Consider the following 19,778-nt stretch of genomic DNA (forward strand, 5'->3'; position numbering starts at 1 on the left):
GTAATACTATGTGTTTTAATTTTGTGTGAGCAGCCAGCCCATTATACCACTGAATCAATCATATTGACCTTAGGGGAGATTGGTCTCACGTTTATTTAAACAGTGTAGTAATGACTAATGGCTATTAACATCTGCTAACCATGTGTGTGACCATTTTTTTTTTTTACCTGAACCTAAACTCTTTATGGGCGTGAGTTCCGGGAATCTATCCGTACAGCCACAGGGCTAACCCTAACTCTAAGGTTGCCAGTCCATTCATATACCCAACCTCTTGGTTAACATATGTAACCCTACGGCCATCCATTTCCTTACCCAGCCCCAGATTCAGTGGGTCACTGGGTCACTCTGTCAGACTGGCCTCTACAGGTAAACTGCCAAAATAAAGGAAACATTTGAATAAATGAGGGATACAAATGATATTGAAAGCAATTACTTCCACACAGGTTTGGTTCCTGGAGTTAAGTAAACAATTAACATACTATCATGCTTAAGGTCATGTATAAAAATGCCCAGTTTCCCTTTATTTTGGCTACCATCGCTAGAAGAAAAGGGAAATGGACTGTTGTGCTGACTCAAGCGCCATGGAATTGTCGACCCATTGGCCACCCGTCTTGGAACACCTGATGGTAAAATGTTGACTCTTCCACCTCCTGAGGGAGTTTTCAGCTGTTATATTGACTGCTGTATACATTCCACCGCAGGACAAGAAAAATAACAAGCTGACACATAACGAACTGTACAGGGCAATAAACATGCAGGAAAACTTACATCAGGAGGCTACTTTTCTGGTTGCCAGTGATTTGAATTGTGTCATTAAGACATGTGATGCCCAACTTCCATCAACCAGTCTCCTTCAACACTAGGGGCGAAAAAGTCCTAGACCACTGTTGTTCTACCCACAAGCAAGCATACAAGGCCCTCCCTATTCCGCAATTCAGCAAATCAGTTCATGACTCTGCAATCCTGCTTCCTGTTAACAAGCAGAAGCTCAAACAGGAAGTACCCATTACTCGCTCCATTGAGAAATGATCACCAGAATCTTAGATTATGCTACAGGACTGCGATGCTAGCACTTATTGGAATATGTTTCAGGACTCCGCTGATAACATAGACGAGCTAGACACCTCTGTCACAGGCTTCATTAGGATATGCATCGGCGACATTGTCCCCACAGTGAAGGTTCAATGCTTTCTCAATCAAAAGCCCTGGATTAACAGTGAGGATGGTGCTAAACTAAAGGACAGAGCTACCGCACACAGGGCTATCACAGACAATCCTGAGGCTACGGCTGAGGACAGGAACAAGTACAAGAAATCCCACTATGACCTGCGCAGATTCATCAAATGAGCAAAAGGACAATATAGGAATAAGGTGGAATGATATTACACAGGCTGCGACACCCACCGCATGAGGCAAGGGCAACGATGCCTCTCTACCACACAAACCCAATGCACACTTCGACAATAACAACATTGTGCAAGGTGTGAGGGCCATCACCGACCCAGAGGACTGGGTGATCTCGCTCTCCGAGGCGGACGTGAGCACGCCCCCATCCACGGGGATGCAGTGGAGCCGGTCTAAAGCTTCAAGTTCCTCGAAATCCAAATCACTGAGGACTTAAAATGGTCCACACACACTCTTACAGTAGAGAAGAAGGCACGACAGCACACTGAAAGGAGGGAAAGGGCTACCTAAGTATGGTTCCCAATTAGAGACAATGATAGACAGCTGTCCCTGATCGAGAACCATACCAGGCCAAAACATAGAAATACAAAATCATAGAAAACAAAAACATGGAATGCCCACCCCAAATCACACCCTACCAAACAAAATAGAGACATAAAAAGGCTCTCTAAGGTCAGGGCGTGACAGTCACTTTGAAAGAGGGGTCTCAAAGGAGCACAGGCTCGTTGACGGCTGTGTGTGTGTGTGTCAGTGTCTCAGTCACCAGAACTCAGCACAATTGAACACTTATGAGAGATTCTGGAGTGGTGGCTGAGAGGGTGTTTTCCCACCACCATCAACAAAACAGTTCCAGATACTTGTAGAATCTATGCCAAGTTCATTAAAGCTGTTCTGGTGACTCATGCTGGTCCAATGCCCTATTAAGAAACTTTATGTGTTTCCTTTATTTTGGCAGTTACCTGTAGCTGTTTTATGAGCCAGAACACCGATTGCATGGTAAAGACGCTACTCAGTATTGGGGTTACTCAGTGTAAATCCTTCTACTGCTATTGTTTAGTTATAGAACTGTCGAGGGTCATGTTTCCAAATCCTGGTCCTGGAGACCCTTAACCTAACGTAACAGGCATCGAAAGACGCCTGAGCCGAGTCCCCTACTTTCAGCTTTTCAGGGGAAATGGAAGTTAGGTTGAAAATACTCTAGCCCTGAAAAACAGAAACATCCACTTTCTGGTTCTAAGGGTGGTGGACCCCCAGGACAACAAAAATGTTCAAACAAAATTGTGCACCACCTTGGGTCCTCAGTAGAAGGTCTAAAAAGAACACTGGTCTCGGGTGTGCATGTAAGCCAATTCTTAGTCATACTTTTTGTTTGGGGGGGCGTGTTTCTTTCCCTACCATCCCTACCCTAATTGGAGTAAACTAATGGACAACAATACTTCTACTGCTACTTACAGCTATTTCGCTCACATTTCCAGTATCTGTAGTTAAATAATTATACATCTTTTCCTAATTTCTTCTTGGTTCAAGTGCTAGATTTTCACCCACACGGTCACAGTCATACTTGTTTGTGACTCATCTATTTATTTATTTTCATTGCCACTGCAGTTACTCTAGCGCGTGCTGTGGTGGTTAAATTACACACTTATCAGACTTATCATGTTCTCTGCCAGGTCTTAGAGAATGTTTACCTCAAAATGGAGCTTCCTTGTTTACATAAATCTGAAGAAAAGGAACTACAACGTGACAGGTTGACCAGTACACCAGGAATCAATGGTTCTGACTGTTTGCCTCGGGCTGAATCAGAATGTGGTAAAGATGGAACTTCACAGACCTGCATGTTTTGTCAGTGAAGTCACTTTGCTATCAGGGATAGGGACAATTCACCTCAATTAAATCTATGCAGGAAGTGAAGTGAAATTCAGATTCAAATATTGAAGAATCCTCCTTGATAATAATCAAACAGCAATTATTTTTAACCCTTCATCCCTCTCCCTCTCCTCTTCAGGTGTGTGTGTAGCCATGGTTTTGGTCAGTACGTTAGTAGCCATCTACTATAATGTCATCATTGCCCACGGTCTCTACTACATGTTTGCATCCTTCAAGTCCCCTCTGCCATGGAGCGACTGTTTCTACTGGTCCAACAGCAACTGTAGCCTCACACCTAGAGGTGCCTGTTTTATAATGTAGCATCACATCTAAAGATGTGGGGAAGTGTCCATGTTGTGCAGTTTTTACTCTTCCATCGTGTAAACTAGGCTCCAAACAGAAGAAAACCTGGACTTGTCCAGTATTTTCAATTTTCAATTGCTAAACATGTAAAAACATTTTCCACTGTGTGCTTTAATGAACATGACCCAGGTGAACCAGGAAAGAGTGACCAGTAACTCTGCCACTTTGACCAATGAGTTCTGACCTCTACAGAAGTGTGCAATGTTACAAGAGTTTCCAATTGGAGTGTGCCAGTACTTACAGCCAACATGACGCTGTGGGAGAATGGGACCTGCCCAGAGGGAAATATCAGCATTCCAGTACATAGTCCCAGCGAACAGTACTGGGAGTGAGTTTCAAACCCACACACACACACACACACACCTCAATTCTATTTCATTTTTGCTCGCAGTCGAAAATACTTCAGTGGGAGCACAGGTTGTGTTGAATGCCAGGTTGCCTGTAATGCAGTTGGTAAGCTGAGCCTGTCTGTAAGACAGGTTAGTGTTTTTCACCATGAATCTTGTTCTGGAGGCAGCTCTACAGAGTGGTCAATAGTTGACACAGCCACAAAGTCATACAATTCGATTGTATACCTAACCCTAACCTTAACCACACTGCTAACCCTAAGGCCTAACCCGAACCTTAAATTAAGACCAAAAAGCACATTTTAGTTTTCATGATTTTTTACAATATAGCCAGTCTGTAAGGTGGTCTATCTGTCTGTACGTCCCTCCCCAGCCTGGTGGCCTTACAAAGATCTAGTAGTCTGGATGAGACTGGTCCGGTGGTCTGGCATCTGGCTCTCTGCCTGCTGCTGGGATGGCTGCTCATTGCGGCTGCCCTATACAAAGGCATCAAGTCCTCAGGAAAAGTCTGTATCACCCAGATCCATTTTGTGTGTGTGAGTTGGTCCTGTCTTTCTGATGTGTGTGTGTATGTTGTCAGTCTAATAATTGTTTGTGTGTCTGTCCCTAGGTTGTTTATTTCACTGCTACGTTTCCATATGTGGTCTTGCTGATCCTGCTGATCCGTGGAGTGACACTAGAGGGTGCCAGAGACGGCATTGAGTTACATATCGGCTCCCAGTCCAACCTCGCCAAACTGTGCGAGGCAGAGGTCAGGGACTAACCTCTCACATATGACCTTTCTACTCATATCTACTCAGGAACAAACCACTACCCTTTAACCCCACTAGGTCAGGGTTCCTCTCACCATATCTGCCACTGATCAGCTGGAGAGGCAGTATTAGTTTACCAGTTAGTTATGTTGCTCACAGAACAGGGAAATCACCCTAGTTTGAAGTCCCAAGAACGTCTGGGATTGTCGGGGAGCGCTATTGCATTCAAGTAGGCTGTCAGCTTGCTATGGTGTTGTGGACATAAATGGGCGTATAAGCCACACTCCAATGCCAAAGGTTTCACGTTCAATCCCAGTGCTAGGCAATCCTTTTTTTTGTTTTATGCCTTTCCCTATCTTTAACCCTTAATCGCTCTGAATTCATTCCTAAACTTAACCCTATTTTTACCTTATCCCCAAACCTCATCCCTTAACCAGATGTAAATCCCCAGCTCGACTCAAGTCTTTTCGGTTTCATTTTTGTGGAGTTCTGTAACAGTGTCTCAACTTAAACATCAAAAACCATTGTTTACCTTAACTTCACCCTTAGATGTTTGGAGAAACATGAACAGATGTCAAATTTCAAAGTCAAACTTTGATACCTTGTAGAAAATAGATGGTTCACTCAAAATGCCTAACTGATTGCTGTTAAAAGTTACTGAGGCTGACTGTGTCATCTATGATTGTGTCTGTGTCTGTGGCAGGTGTGGAGGGATGCAGCGATACAGATGTTCTATTCGCTGTCGATAGCGTGGGGTGGAGTCACAGCCTTGTCCTTTTTAAAACAAGTTCCACAACAATGTGTTCAAGGATGCGCTGATCGTCTGACTCACCAACTGTGGTATGGAAAACACACACACAACAGACTGATGCCAATTGCATCATAGAAACTATGAAATATACATTTAAGAATACAGTTCCAGTGGTTTCATTGTGTTTCATTGACAGTGTGTTTGATCCTTATTAACTAATGTCACCGTATAGGTACCAGTGTGTTTGCAGGCTTCGCCATCCTCTCCATCCTAGGTCACATGGCTCATGTTTATGGAAAGCCTGTATCAGAGGTGGCCCAGGCAGGTCAGTAGTACAACACTGTACTGTATTCAGCTTTACCTGACATGATAACCACCTAAAAAACTAACAGAGTGTGTGTGTGTAGGTTTTGGCCTAGCATTTATTGCATACCCTGATGCCCTGTCCAAGCTGTCCATCTCTCCTCTCTGGTCCATCCTCTTCTTCTTCATGCTGCTCACCCTCGGACTCGACTCGCAGTTCGCTGGCAGTCACAGACACAAACACACACTACCAACTAGACCTAGACAATGACCCCTGACCTCTGACTCTTGACCTCTGTTCCCTCAGAGGTCATCTCCACCTGCCTACAGGAGGCCTTTCCTGAAACCTTCAAATAAAAAAAAACTCCATTGTCTATGTGGCTCCCTGTGCCATTCTCTTCCTGCTCGGCCTGCCGTGCGTAACCCAGGTAGGTCCTTAGTTACCGTAACTGAAGTACGTCCTTAGATCCCACAATTTCCTTCGCTGTTGACCATTTAGTGCAAATTCATTCATGCTATATGTGTGTGTGTGTTTGTGAGTGTGTGCATGCGTCTGTGTGTGTATGTGTGTGATGACTGTGTGTGTGTGTGTGTGTGTGTGTGTGTGTGTGTGTGTGTGTGTGTGTGTGTGTGTGTGTGTGTGTGTGTGTGTGTGTGTGTGTGTGTGTGTGTGTGTGTGTGTGTGTGTGTGTGTGTGTGTGTGTGTGTGTGTGTCTCTCCAGGCAGTGATATACTGGGTGACTCTGATAGATTAGTTCTGTGCTGGCTTTGTTCTAGTGATCTCGACTCTGCTGTAGCTCATTGGAGTCTTCTATATCTACGGTAAATTGAAATATGCTACAGAAAGATGTAGGATCTTAATTTGAGCCAGTTTGCTAAAGCAGGAAAATAATCCTGCAGCAACAGGAAATGTGAATTATTATGTGGATTGTAATTATTGGAAAGCTTTTGTAGGGATTAATACTTTTTTGTTAGGGCAAATCAATTCTGACATTAGAAGCCTTTGAAAACCTTGAATACACCACAAATTTGCAGCAACAAGAGTTATAAATTAAGATATGTACAGTTAAGTAAATCTCCGCTCTGTTAAAATTTCACTCAATAAAAACTTTTATAGATATAGTGATTCAGGAGTATCATTTAACAGGTTAATATGCCCCATCGACATTAGACAACTATACAGAAAGCCCTTCAATTGTTGAAATCAGTAAATCTAATTGATGATGATACAATAGTCAAATTAACTGACACAGACATGGTGTCACGCCCTGACCATAGAGAGCCCTTGGTTCTCTATTGTGTTGTAGGTCAGGGCATGACTAGGGGGTGTTCTAGTCGATTAATTTCTATGTTTGGGATTGAGTATGGTTCCCAATTAGAGACAGCTGATTATCGTTGTCTCTAATTGGGGAGCATACTTAAGGTGTCCATGTTCCCACCTGCATTTGTGAGATATTGTTAGTGTATGCGCTTGTTGCACTATGTTACTTGACGTATTGTTACTTGTATATTGTTTTTGTTGAGAAGTTTCGCTTTTAATAAAGATGTGGAACTCCGATCACCCTGCGCCTTGGTCCATCGATTTTAACAAGCGTGACACATAGAGGCAGAGCAGGAAGATTTGAGTGCAAATCCCAAGTGAGGACATGTTCAATAATAATTCATGTATAAATCACAATGTGTGTGAGTATCCATAAACTTGCTAAACAAAAAAAAGAACTGTGGGCAGATCAGTGGTTCACCAATCAGGGCCTTGATGTGCTTGGCAACAGTAACAAGGCATGATGCGTAGTTAAACATTTTGGAAAATGTTTCCTTGGTGACGGCCAGACAACTGATACACAGAAATATTCTTGCAACATTTCCATGAAACGCATCTAGAACATTAATACTGTATAATCTGATAATATGGCAACCATGTTCTGTATATGTTTGGTGGGACATTGATGGAATATTCTCCTAATCCTCAGAAAACTGGACACATGAATGTTCTTGCAACGTCCCATAAAACACACATAGAACATTCATGTTGTATATTCTGAGAACATTATAACCACGTTCGAGATCCATTCTGTTTGGCTTTAAGGGAATATTCCAACTTTAACACAAACATGCTCGAATGTTCCGCTAACAAATGGAAAACTGGACACTTTATTTTAAATGTATTTTATCTCATCCTAGAATTGTTAGCTGGGAATGGAGGTGGTCCGGTTAGCTATTTGTTTAGCTATTTAGCCATTTGTTTAGCTATTTAGCCATTTGTTTAGCTATTTAGCTATTTGTTTAGCTATTTGTTTAGCTATTTGTTTAACTATTTGTTTAGCTATTTGTTTAGCTATTTGTTTAACTATTTGTTTAGCTATTTGTTTAGCTATTTGTTTATCTATTTGTTTAGCTATTTGTTTATCTATTTAGCTATTTGTTTAGCTATTTGTTTAACTATTTGTTTAGCTATTTGTTTAGCTATTTGTTTATCTATTTAGCTATTTGTTTAGCTATTTGTTTAACTATTTGTTTAGCTATTTGTTTAGCTATTTGTTTATCTATTTGTTTAGCTATTTGTTTAGCCATTTGTTTAGCTATTTAGCTATTTGTTTAGCTATTTGTTTAGCTATTTGTTTAGCTATTTGTTTATCTATTTGTTTAACTATTTGTTTAGCTATTTGTTTATCTATTTAGCTTTGTTTAGCTATTTAGCTAAACAAATGTTTTGCAGTCTTATGGCTTGCGGGTAGAAGCTGTTCAGGGTCCTGTTGGTTCTAGACTTTAAGGGTCAAGGGTGTCTAGGATGATTGTGTTGATGTGAGCCATGACCAGCCTGGTGCTCTCATGCATGGTTCAGTGATGCTTGCATAAAAGGCATTTAGCTCGTCAGGCGGGCTTTCCATCGCTAGGCAGCTCGGCATTGGGCCACCACGAGCCAAAACAGCTTCAATGCACCTTGTCATAGATTCTACAATTGTCTGGCACTCTGTTGGAGGGATGTGACACCATTCTAACACGAGAAATTCCAAAATTTGATGTTTTGTTGATGGAGGTGGAAAACGCTGTCTCAGGCACCTCTCCAGAATCTTCCATAAGTGTTCAATTGGGTTGAGATCTGCTGACAGATGGCCATGGCATATGATTTACATATTTCATGCTCATCAACTAATTCAGTGACCACTTGTGCTCTGTGGATGTGGGCATTGTCATCCTATAGTGGCATAGCCATGGTAGCAAAAATAATGGCCTGCCCAACATATTTATACATGACCTAAGCATGGGATGTTAATTGCTTAACTAGCTCAGGAACCACACCTGTGTGGATGCACCTGCTTTCAATATAATTTGTTATAATATAAATAATATAATTATTATATAATATATATTATATATAATATAATTTATTACTGTGTTAAGTGTTTCTATTATTTTGTAGTTAAGTGCATTCACCCTATTACTTTTATTTTAATTTAATTTTAATTTATTTAACCTTTATTTAACTAGGCAAGTCAGTTAAGAACAAATTCTTATTTACAATGACGGCCTATGACCGAGGCTGGTATAAAAAAAAAGATACAGTATATAGGACAAAACACACATCATGACAAGAGAGACAACACTACATAAAGAGAGACCTAAGATAACAACACAGCATGGTAGCAACACAATATGACAACAACATGGTAGCAACACAACATGGTAGCAGCACAAAACATGGTACAAATATTATTGGGCACAGACAACAGCACATTTGGCAAGAAGGTAGAGACAACAATACATCATGCAAAGCAGCCACAACAGTAAGTGTCCATGATTGTCTTTGAATTAAGAGACTTATATAAAACTGTCCAGTTTGAGTGGTTGTTGGAGCTCGTTCCAGTCGCTAGCTGCAGCGAACTGAAAAGACGAGCGAATGTGACTGTAATCTTTAACAGAATGTGACTGACAGAACAGGTGTTGTATGTGGAGGATGAGGGCTACAGTAGATATCTCAGATAGGGGGGAGTGAGGCCTAAGAGGGTTTATAAATAAGCATCAATCAGTGGTACTTGCGACAGGTATACAGAGATGATCAGTTTACAGAGGAGTATAGAGTGCAGTGTCATATAAGGAGTATTGGTGGCAAATCTGAAGGCCGAATGGTAAAGGACATCTAGCCACTCGAGAGCACCCTTACCTGCTGATCTATAAGCTATGTCTCCGTAATCTAGCATGGGTAGGATGGTCATCTGAATTAGGGTTAGCTTGGCAGCTGGGGTGAAAGAGGAGCGATTACAATAGAGGAAACCAAGTCTAGATTTAACCTTCCTTGGGCAGTATTTTCACGTCCGGATGAAAAGCGTTCCCAAAGTAAACTGCCTGTTAATCAGGCCCAGAAGCAAGGATATGCATATAATTGGTGGGTTTGAATAGAAAACACTCGAAAGTTTCTAAAACTGTTAAAATGATGTCTAGAACAGAACTGATATGGCGCCGAGGACAAACCATCGCCCCCCAAAACAATTCAGCCTACCACTGTTTTCAATGGCTGGCACTTTTATTGTAAGGCGAAATCCTCAGATTGCAGTTCCTAGGGCTTCCACTAGATGTCAACAGTCTTTAGAAAGAGTTTCATGCAAATTTTTGGAAAAATGAGCAAGAACTTGTAGTGTTTCTAGGTGGCTCCCATTTTGGCTGTAGTGTTTCCAAGCGTGTGCATGAGAGCGCGTGCTTTGGTATTTTTCTCCAGTAAAGACAATAACGATTCTCCGTCTTAAATTTGATAATTTATTTACGTATTAGTGTACCTAAGGTTTGATTATAAACATTGTTTGACTTGTTTGGAAAAGTTTATTAATAACGTTTGGGATTCATTTTGTATGCATTTTGATGAAGGGAAACTGCGTGGATTATTGACTAAAGAGCGCCTCCCTAACCTGAGTTTTTATGGATATAAAGAAGGACATTATCGAAGAAAAGGGCCATTTTTTATGTACAGTGCCTTGCGAAAGTATTCGGCCCCCTTGAACTTTGCGACCTTTTGCCACATTTCAGGCTTCAAACATAAAGAAATAAAACTGTATTTTTTTGTGAAGAATCAACAACAAGTGGAACACAATCATGAAGTGGAACGACATTTATTGGATATTTCAAACTTTTTTAACAAATCAAAAACTGAAAAATTGGGCGTGCAAAATTATTCAGCCCCCTTAAGTTAATACTTTGTATTACGCCACCTTTTGCTGCGATTACAGCTGTAAGTCGCTTGGGGTATGTCTCTATCAGTTTTGCACATCGAGAGACTGAAATTTTTGCCCATTTCTCCTTGCAAAACAGCTCGAGCTCAGTGAGTTTGGATGGAGAGCATTTGTGAACAGCAGTTTTCAGTTCTTTCCACAGATTCTCGATTGAATTCAGGTCTGGACTTTGACTTGGCCATTCTAACACCTGGATATGTTTATTTTTGAACCATTCCATTGTAGATTTTGCTTTATGTTTTGGATCATTGTCTTGTTGGAAGACAAATCTCCATCCCAGTCTCAGGTCTTTTGCAGACTCCATCAGGTTTTCTTCCAGAATGGTCCTGTATTTGGCTCCACCCATCTTCCCATCAATTTTAACCATCTTCCCTGTCCCTGCTGAAGAAAAGCAGGCCCAAACCATGATGCTGCCACCACCATGTTTGACAGTGGGGATGGTGTGATCAGGGTGATGGGCTGTGTTGCTTTTACGCCAAACCTAACGTTTTGCATTGTTGCCAAAAAGTTCAATTTTGGTTTCATCTGACCAGAGCACCTTCTTCCACATGTTTGGTGTGTCTCCCAGGTGGCTTGTGGCAAACTTTAAACAACACTTTTTATGGATATCTTTAAGAAATGGCTTTCTTCTTGCCACTCTTCCATAAAGGCCAGATTTGTGCAATATACGACTGATTGTTGTCCTATGGACAGAGTCTCCCACCTCAGCTGTAGATCTCTGCAGTTCATCCAGAGTGATCATGGGCCTCTTGGCTGCATCTCTGATCAGTCTTCTCCTTGTATGAGCTGAAAGTTTAGAGGGACGGCCAGGTCTTGGTAGATTTGCAGTGGTCTGATACTCCTTCCATTTCAATATTATCGCTTGCACAGTGCTCCTTGGGATGTTTAAAACTTGGGAAATCTTTTGTATCCAAATCCGGCTTTAAACTTCTTCACAACAGTATCTCGGACCTGCCTGGTGTGTTCCTTGTTCTTCATGATGCTCTCTGCGCTTTTAACGGACCTCTGAGACTATCACAGTGCAGGTGCATATATACGGAGACTTGATTACACACAGGTGGATTGTATTTATCATCATTAGTCATTTAGGTCAACATTGGATCATTCAGAGATCCTCACTGAACTTCTGGAGAGAGTTTGCTGCACTGAAAGTAAAGGGGATGAATAATTTTTTGATTTGTTAAAGTTTGAAATATCCAATAAATGTCGTTCCACTTCATGATTGTGTCCCACTTGTTGTTGATTCTTCACAAAAAAATACAGTTTTATATCTTTATGTTTGAAGCCTGAAATGTGGCAAAAGGTCGCAAAGTTCAAGGGGGCCGAATACTTTCGCAAGGCACTGTATCTAGGACCTTTTGGAGTGTCAACAGAAGAAGATCATCAAAGTTAAGTCATGTATTATATCGCTATTTCTGACTTTTGTGGCGCACCTGCCTGGTTGAAATGTTTTTTTAAATTCTTTTGTATGCGGGGTGCTGTCCTCAGATCATCGCATGGTGTGCTTTCGCCGTGATGCCTTTTTGAAATCTGACAGAGCGGCTGGATTAACAAGAAGTTAGGCTTTATTTTGCTGTATTACATTTGTGATTTTATGAAAGTTAAATATTTATAATTCTGTAGTTTGAATTTCGTGCTCTGCAATTACACCGGATGTTGGCCAGGTGGGACGCTACCATCCCACCTGCCCATAAGAAGTTAACTTTAGCCTGCAGCTTTGATGTATGCTGAAAGAAGGACAGTGTACTGTCTAGCCATACTCCCAAGTAATTGTATGAGGTGACTACCTCAAGCTTTAAACCCTCAGAGGTAGTAATCACACCTGTGAAGAGAGGGGAATTCTTCTTACCAAACCACATGACCTTTGTTTTGGAGGTGTTCAGAACAGGTAGAGAAAGCTTGTGGGATACTAAGAAAGATTTGTTGTAGTGCATTTAACACAAAATCTGGGAAGGGGACAGCTGAGTATATAAACTGATGAGAGAGCTTCCTACTGCCTGAGCTATGTTGTTGATGTAAATTGAGAAGAGTGTGGGGCCTAGGTCTGAGCCTTGGGATACTCCTTTGGTGACAGACAGTGGCTGAGACATCAGATTTTCTGACTTTATACACTGTATTCTATGAAAGAGGAATTTAGCAAACCAGGCCAATGACCCCTCAGAGACACTAATATTCCTTAACCGGCCCACAATAATGGAATGGTCTACCATGTCAAAAGCTTTGGCCAAGTCAATAAAAATAGCAGCACAGCATTGCTTAGAATCAAGGGCAATGGTGACATCGTTGAGGACCTTTAAGATTGCAGTGACACATCCATAACCTGAGCAGAAACCAGATTGCACACCAGAGAGTACTATAAACATCAAGAAAACCAGTCTGTTGATTATAGACAAATTGTTGTTTTTTTACTTATTTTCCACCATAATTTGCTAATAAATTCATTACAAATCCTACAATGTGATTTCTGGATTTTTTTTCTCATTTTGTCTGTCATAGTTGAAGTGTACCTATGATGAATATTACAGGCCTCATCTTTAAGTGGGAGAACTTGCACAATTGGTGGCTGACTAAATACTTTTTTGCCCCACTGTACATATTCTGTGACATGTATTATGTGTTTGTGTAGGAGGAAACCGTTTCATTAAGGACATAGAGATGATGATTGGGATGAGGAGCTCTCTCTTCTGGTTGTGGTGGAGAGCTTGTTGGTTCTTCATCTCTCCCGCCATCATCATTGTGAGTTCTTGCTCTTTGCCTCTGTCTCTGTCTTTCTCTTTAGAACTTAGATTCTATCCTACCTGGCTCTCTGTTCAATGGTCCTCATTTCTCTAACCCCTTTGTTTCTCTAACAGACGCACCCACACTCTCTAACTCTTGTTTGTGTGTGTATGTTGATGTGTAGATGATCCTGGTGTGGTCGTTGTTGACATTCAGTACGGTGCAGTACCCTGCATGGGGCGTGGCTCTAGGATGGTGTATGATCGCCTTCTGTCTCATCTGGATCCCCCTCCTCGCTGTCTGGAAAATACTCACCTCCCAAGGAAACCCCTGGCAGGTGGGTGTGGTTGGCAGAGATGTGGATCCTTAGGACATCTGAGAGTGTTTGGAAGTCCTCCTGCAATTGTCAGAATCCAATAACCCCATTGTGTGTGTGTGTGTGTGTGTGTGTGTGTGTGTGTGTGTGTGTGTGTGTGTGTGTGTGTGTGTGTGTGTGTGTGTGTGTGTGTGTGTGTGTGTGTGTGTGTGTGTCGTTGCTGAGGAGGACGGCTCATAATACTGGCTGAAACGGAGAGAATGGAATGGCATCAAACCATGTGTTTGATGTATTTGATACCATTCCACTCCTTCCGATCCAGTCATTACCACGAGCCCGTCCTCCCCAATTAAGGTGCCACCAGCTGCATGTGTGTGCGTGTGCGCGCACTAGATGACAAATCTGTCATTGTGCCCTTGATTAAGGCAACAAGCATTTCGCAACACTCGCATTAACATCTGCTAACACATGTGTATGTGACAAATAAAATTTGATTTGATTTAACCCTAATTGCTCATGTAAGTCACTCTGGATAGGAGAATCTGCTAAATGACTCAAATGTAAATATGCTATCACCAATTTTAATAAGATTTTAAAAACGTTTTATACTTACACTCCCCTATGTATTTAGTTGGACAGTGAAGCTGCTACGTCACAGACTGCCACCTTCTTTTTGAAGGTATTTTCAAACATATCTGTTTTACTGTTTCTTTATTAATACACTTAATGTATCAAGTTCCCTCATTTGAGGGTGTCATAAGTATTTGGACAAATTAATTTGTAATTTATTTAAGAGTCCCATATTCCGAGCACGCAATGACTACATCAAGCTTGTGATACTCAAAAGGTCAAATAAGGGGTGCCTATATCCTGCATGTACAAGTGAGTAACTTGTACAAGTGTGAAATTAAAATGTGTTTTTTGTATATTGCAACTCCCCCTGAGAGTCGTGTCACAGCCAGGGATCAGCCATTATTGACAGGGAACCTGGCGCAATTAGCGTTAAGTGCATTGCTCAAGGGCAGATCAACTGATTTTTTTATCTTGTCGGCTCTGGCATTCATTATCAACCTTTCAGTTACTGTTCCAACGCTCTAAACACTGTCATCTCTAGGCTACTTGCCGCTCTCTACAACCTTGTTGGATGCATTTGCAGTTCGTTTTGGTTGTGTTTCATGATGTTGTGCCCAATAGAAATGAATGCTAAGTAATGTATTGTGCCAGTTTGGAGTAACCTTTATTGTAAATAAGAATAGAATATGTTTCTGAACACTTCTACATTAATTGTAGAGCCAAATTAAAAGTTCATTTTACTGTCCAAATAAATATGTGTGTATATCATATGTGTGGTGTCATCATTATGATTTATTGTGATTTACTGATTAATTATTTAATTATGAATTCTTAGTTTCACTTTGTACTGTGGTCTTGTCTGTTGTTTTTAATATTTTAATTCATAAAACCACAGATTTTACATGAAGTTGAAGTTGTACATACTATGGGGAGTCAACGACCAATCCTATTCACTTGAAGCAAACTAAAATCACGCCCAGCAGGTCAATGGATGCCTAGCCCGCCCTCGGAAGCCCCACCTTCCTGGCTATAATACCAGGGCTCACATCCATTTCCTCAATTCTTCACTCTTCAGCTCGCTTGAAGGAAGAACATGTCACGCAATTTGCAAACTTTTTAAGCACACAAAGGCTACAAGGTTCGGCTCCAACTTAAGTATCTGTTAATGGGGAGAAAGTACTAGTCCCCCTAGATGTTGCGAGTTTTGGGTCTTGGTATTAGTTTTTGTGTTTGCTAAAAAGCTAACTACTTTCTGCTCTGCTTGTGTAGCTAACGCTTCCTTGCTTGGATAACATTTGTGTTTGAATCTCAAACCCTGCCTAGGGCATGTGGTTTCACAAGGAAAATTAAAGATACTCACGAGTGCTGTCCTGTTGCCTGGAGTGTTTCTCTGTTAGTTTTCAGAGTCCGGATTCCAGGGATGATGTACTATCCCTGATTGGCTATGGAGGATTTGGAGTTACTCCAGGTTTGGGGGAGGTCTTTACCTCTTGTCCCTGCAACTTTGAAGTGTCACTTACCCCTGTTTAAAGACTTTGCCGATGAGTTGCGAGTTACTTAGCTCCAGAGGCTAAAAAGGGGGATAATCCTAGCATGGTGCTTCAGAGTAAACAGCACCGGTTCTTGGGATTACTGAGACAGACAGGCAGATGTACTTGGATGCGCCAGTTTTGCCAACAAGTTTGTATGGCCCTGGGCCTTCATCCCCAAGCATTTACTGTTCTAATAGTGCTCCCAAGTGGCTCAGTCAATGGGGCAAGTGACTGGTTGCAGATGTCCCCGTAGCTGGTGTTTGCCTGGTATCAGAATGCACAGTTCCTTCCCCACATTCGGACACACGATTGTCAAGAGTGGTGGATATTTAAACAAGCATAACAAAATATAATAATATATATTATCCCAGTAGTCAGGGTGGCCTTTTACCCCTTCAGGAGCTAATTTATGGTAGACTGGCAGTGTGCTCCGTTCCAGTGGGGGGCATGCAGAGTTTCACCATGGGTGATGAAAACTGTGACAAGGGGGTAGGTTCTGCAGTTTGCTGTGCTTCCTCCTCATTTTCGTGGTGTCATTACATCATTGGGTCCCCAAGGTCCTAGCGTCTGTCTTGAGAGAGGAGATTTCCTCTCTCCTTCAAAAGTAGGGTATTCAGTTGGTCCCCGTGTCAGAAGTACAGCTGGTACTTAGTTCTCAAGAGTTATTTAACGTTGCATCCTATCCTGGACTTGCGTGTTATAAACAAACACCTCAAAACGCTCACACTTCACCCGCTATTGGTTCATGTCCATAGATCTGAAGGAAACATATTTTGATGTGCTATACATCCTCACCATCTCTCTATTTCTCTATTGCACCTTTTCTATAGTGGTGGAAGCGGTTTTGTGACCGGTGTGGTGCCAGGGGATCCGAGTATTGGCCTCTCTGGGCGATTGGCTGGTCGTGGCGGAGTCAAGAAACCAGGTGCAAACAGCATACCACCCTGCATCCCATTGTTGGCTTGCCTCTGAAACTAAGCAGGGTTGGTCCTGATTGGTCCCTGGATAGGGGACCAGACACTGCTGGAAGTGGTGTAAGAGGGATGGTAGGAGGGACTTTTTCTTCTAGTTTACAAAAATATACCAAAGCCCCAGGGCAGTGATTGGGGACATTACCCTGTGTAGGGTGCTGCTTGTGTGGAGCGGTGTGAATTCCCTGTTACTCAGGGCAACGTATCTCCCCAGATCTTGTTTATAACACGCAAGTCCAGGATAGGATATTGCCCTTGGTTCACTCCAGACCTGACTGCCCTTGACCAGCACAAACATCCTGTGGCAGACTGCAATAGCATTGAATAGTCCCTGCGATATGCAACTTTTCAGGGAGGTCAGGAACCAATACACGCAGTCAGTCAGGAAAGCAAAGGCTAGCTTTTTCAAGCAGAAATTCGCATCCTGTAGCTCTAACTCCAAAACATTTTGGGACACTGTAAAGTCCATGAGGAACAAGAGCACCTCCTCCCAGCTGCCCACTGCACTGAGGCTAGGTAACACTGTCACCACTGATAAATTCATGATAATCGAAAATTTCAATAAGCATTTCTCAACGGCTGGCCATGCCTTCCTCCTGGCTACTCCAACCCCGGCCAACAGCTCTGCCCCCCCCCCCCCCGCAGCTACTCGCCCAAGCCTCCCCAGCTTCTCCTTCACCCAAATCCATTCAGCAGTCTGAAAGAGTAGCAAAACCTGGACCCTCTCTTTCTAAAACTATCCGCCGCCATTGTTGCAACCCCTATTACCAGCATGTTCAACCTCTCTTTCGTATCATCCGAGATCCCTAAAGATCTCAAAGAGGGTGACATCCTAGACCCAAACTGTTACAGACCAAAGCCAAGTTAATAAACAGATCACTGACCATTTCGAATCCCACCATACCTTCTCCGCTGTGCAATCCGGTTTCCGAGCCATTCACGGATGCACCTCAGCCATGCTCAAGGTACTAAACGATATCATAACCGCCATCGATAAAAGACAGTACTGTGCAGCCGTCTTCATCGACCTGGCCAAGGCTTTCGACTCTGTCAATCACCGTATTCTTATTGGCAGACTCAATAGCCTTGGTTTTTCTAATGACTGCCTCGCCTGGTTCACCAACTACTTTGCAGACAGAGTTCAGTGTGTCAAATCAGAGGGCATGTTGTCCGAACCTCTGGCAGTCTCTATGGGGGTACCACAGAGTTCTATTCTCGGGTCGATTCTTTTTTTTCTGTATTTATCACTGATGTCGCTCTTGCTGTGGGCGATTCCCTGATCCACCTCTACGCAGACTACACTTTTCTGTATACATCTGGCCCTTCCTTGGACACTGTGCTAAATAATCTCCAAATGAGCTTCAATGCCATACCACACTCCTTCCGTGGCCTCCAACTTCTTTTAAACGCTAGTAAAATCAAATGCATGCTTTTCAACTGTTCGCTGCCCACACCCGCCCGCCCGAGTAGCATTACCACCCTGGACGGGTGGTACATAACTATAAATACCGGGTGATACCTAACTATAAATACCTAAGTGTCTGGTTAGACTGTAAACTCTCCTTCCAGGCTCATATTAAACATCTCCAATCCAAAATCAAATCTAGAATCGGCGTCTATTTCGCAACAAAGCCTCCACTCATGCTTCCAAACTTACCCTAGTAAAACTGACTATCCTACCGATCCTCGACTTCGGCGACGTCATCTACAAAATAGCTTCCAATACCCTACTCAGCAAACTGGATGCAATCTATCACAGTGCCATCCATTTTGTTACCAAATCGCCTTATACCACCCACCTCTGTGACCTGTATGCTCTAGTCGGCTGGCCCTCGCTACAGATTTGTCGCCAGACCCACTGGCTCCAGGTCATCTATAAGTCTATGCTAGGTAAAACTCTGCCTTATCTCATTTCACTGGTCACGATAACAACACCCACCCGTAGCACACGTTCCAGCAGTTATATCTCACTGATCATCCCCAAAGCCAGCATCTCATTTGGTCGCCTTTCCTTCCAGTTCTCAGCTGCCAGTGACTGGAACGAATTGCAAAAATCGCTGAAGTTGAAGACTTATTTCCCTCACCAACTTTAAACATCAACTATCTGAGCAGCTAACTGATCGCTGCAGCTGTATATTGTCCATCTGTAAATAGCCCACCCAATCTACCTACCTTCTCCCCATACTGTTTGTATTTGATTTACTTTGCTGCTCTTTTGCACACCAGTATCTCTACTTGCACATCATCTGCTCATTTATCACTCCAGTGTTAATCTGCTAAATTGTATTTTTTTTTGCTCCTATGGCCTATTTATTGCCTACCTCCACATGCCTTTTGCACACACTGTATATAGACTTTATTTTTATTGTTTACTCCACGTGTAACTGTGTTGTCTGTGTCACACTGCTTTGCTTGGTCTTGGCCAGGTCGCAGTTGTAAATGAGAACTTGTTCTCAACCTGCCTTCCTGGTTAAATAAAGGTGAAATAAAAAATAAAATCTAAAAATCTAAAAATCTCTCAACGTGTGTGCGGATCAACTTTCCAGGTGGTCCTATCTCTATGGAGTGGAGACTGCACCCCTCGGTTGGAGCCGAGATATGGGATCGGGCCCAGACAACCCTGGTTCCCGGAGATCATCCGCCTGGTGGTTACGTTTCTTCCTGTTTTATTGTCCCAGGCGCACGGGAGGATTTGGCACCCATGAAGGTTGAAGATTTTTATGGCAGCCATTTTGGCGTTTCATGTAGGGATGGCTCTACCCTGGGATCTCATCCTCTGGTGGTGTGGTTCCTGAAAGGACCGGACCATAGAGTCTAGGCGTATGACACCGACCTGGGACCTGCCGTTGGTCCTGGACACTTTGTATGAGCCTCCGTTT

At 42.5% G+C, this 19,778-nt stretch overlaps 1 pseudogene; it reads left to right on the forward strand.

Annotated features, from left to right (window-relative positions):
• Window positions 1–3,662: 3,662 nt before the first annotated feature.
• On the forward strand, window positions 3,663–13,877 carry LOC109870408 (sodium- and chloride-dependent neutral and basic amino acid transporter B(0+)-like; annotated as a pseudogene).
• Window positions 13,878–19,778: the final 5,901 nt, after the last annotated feature.

This window comes from Oncorhynchus kisutch, linkage group LG1 (genome assembly GCF_002021735.2).
Source record: "Oncorhynchus kisutch isolate 150728-3 linkage group LG1, Okis_V2, whole genome shotgun sequence".
In the NCBI taxonomy this organism is placed as follows: Eukaryota; Metazoa; Chordata; class Actinopteri; order Salmoniformes; family Salmonidae; genus Oncorhynchus; species Oncorhynchus kisutch.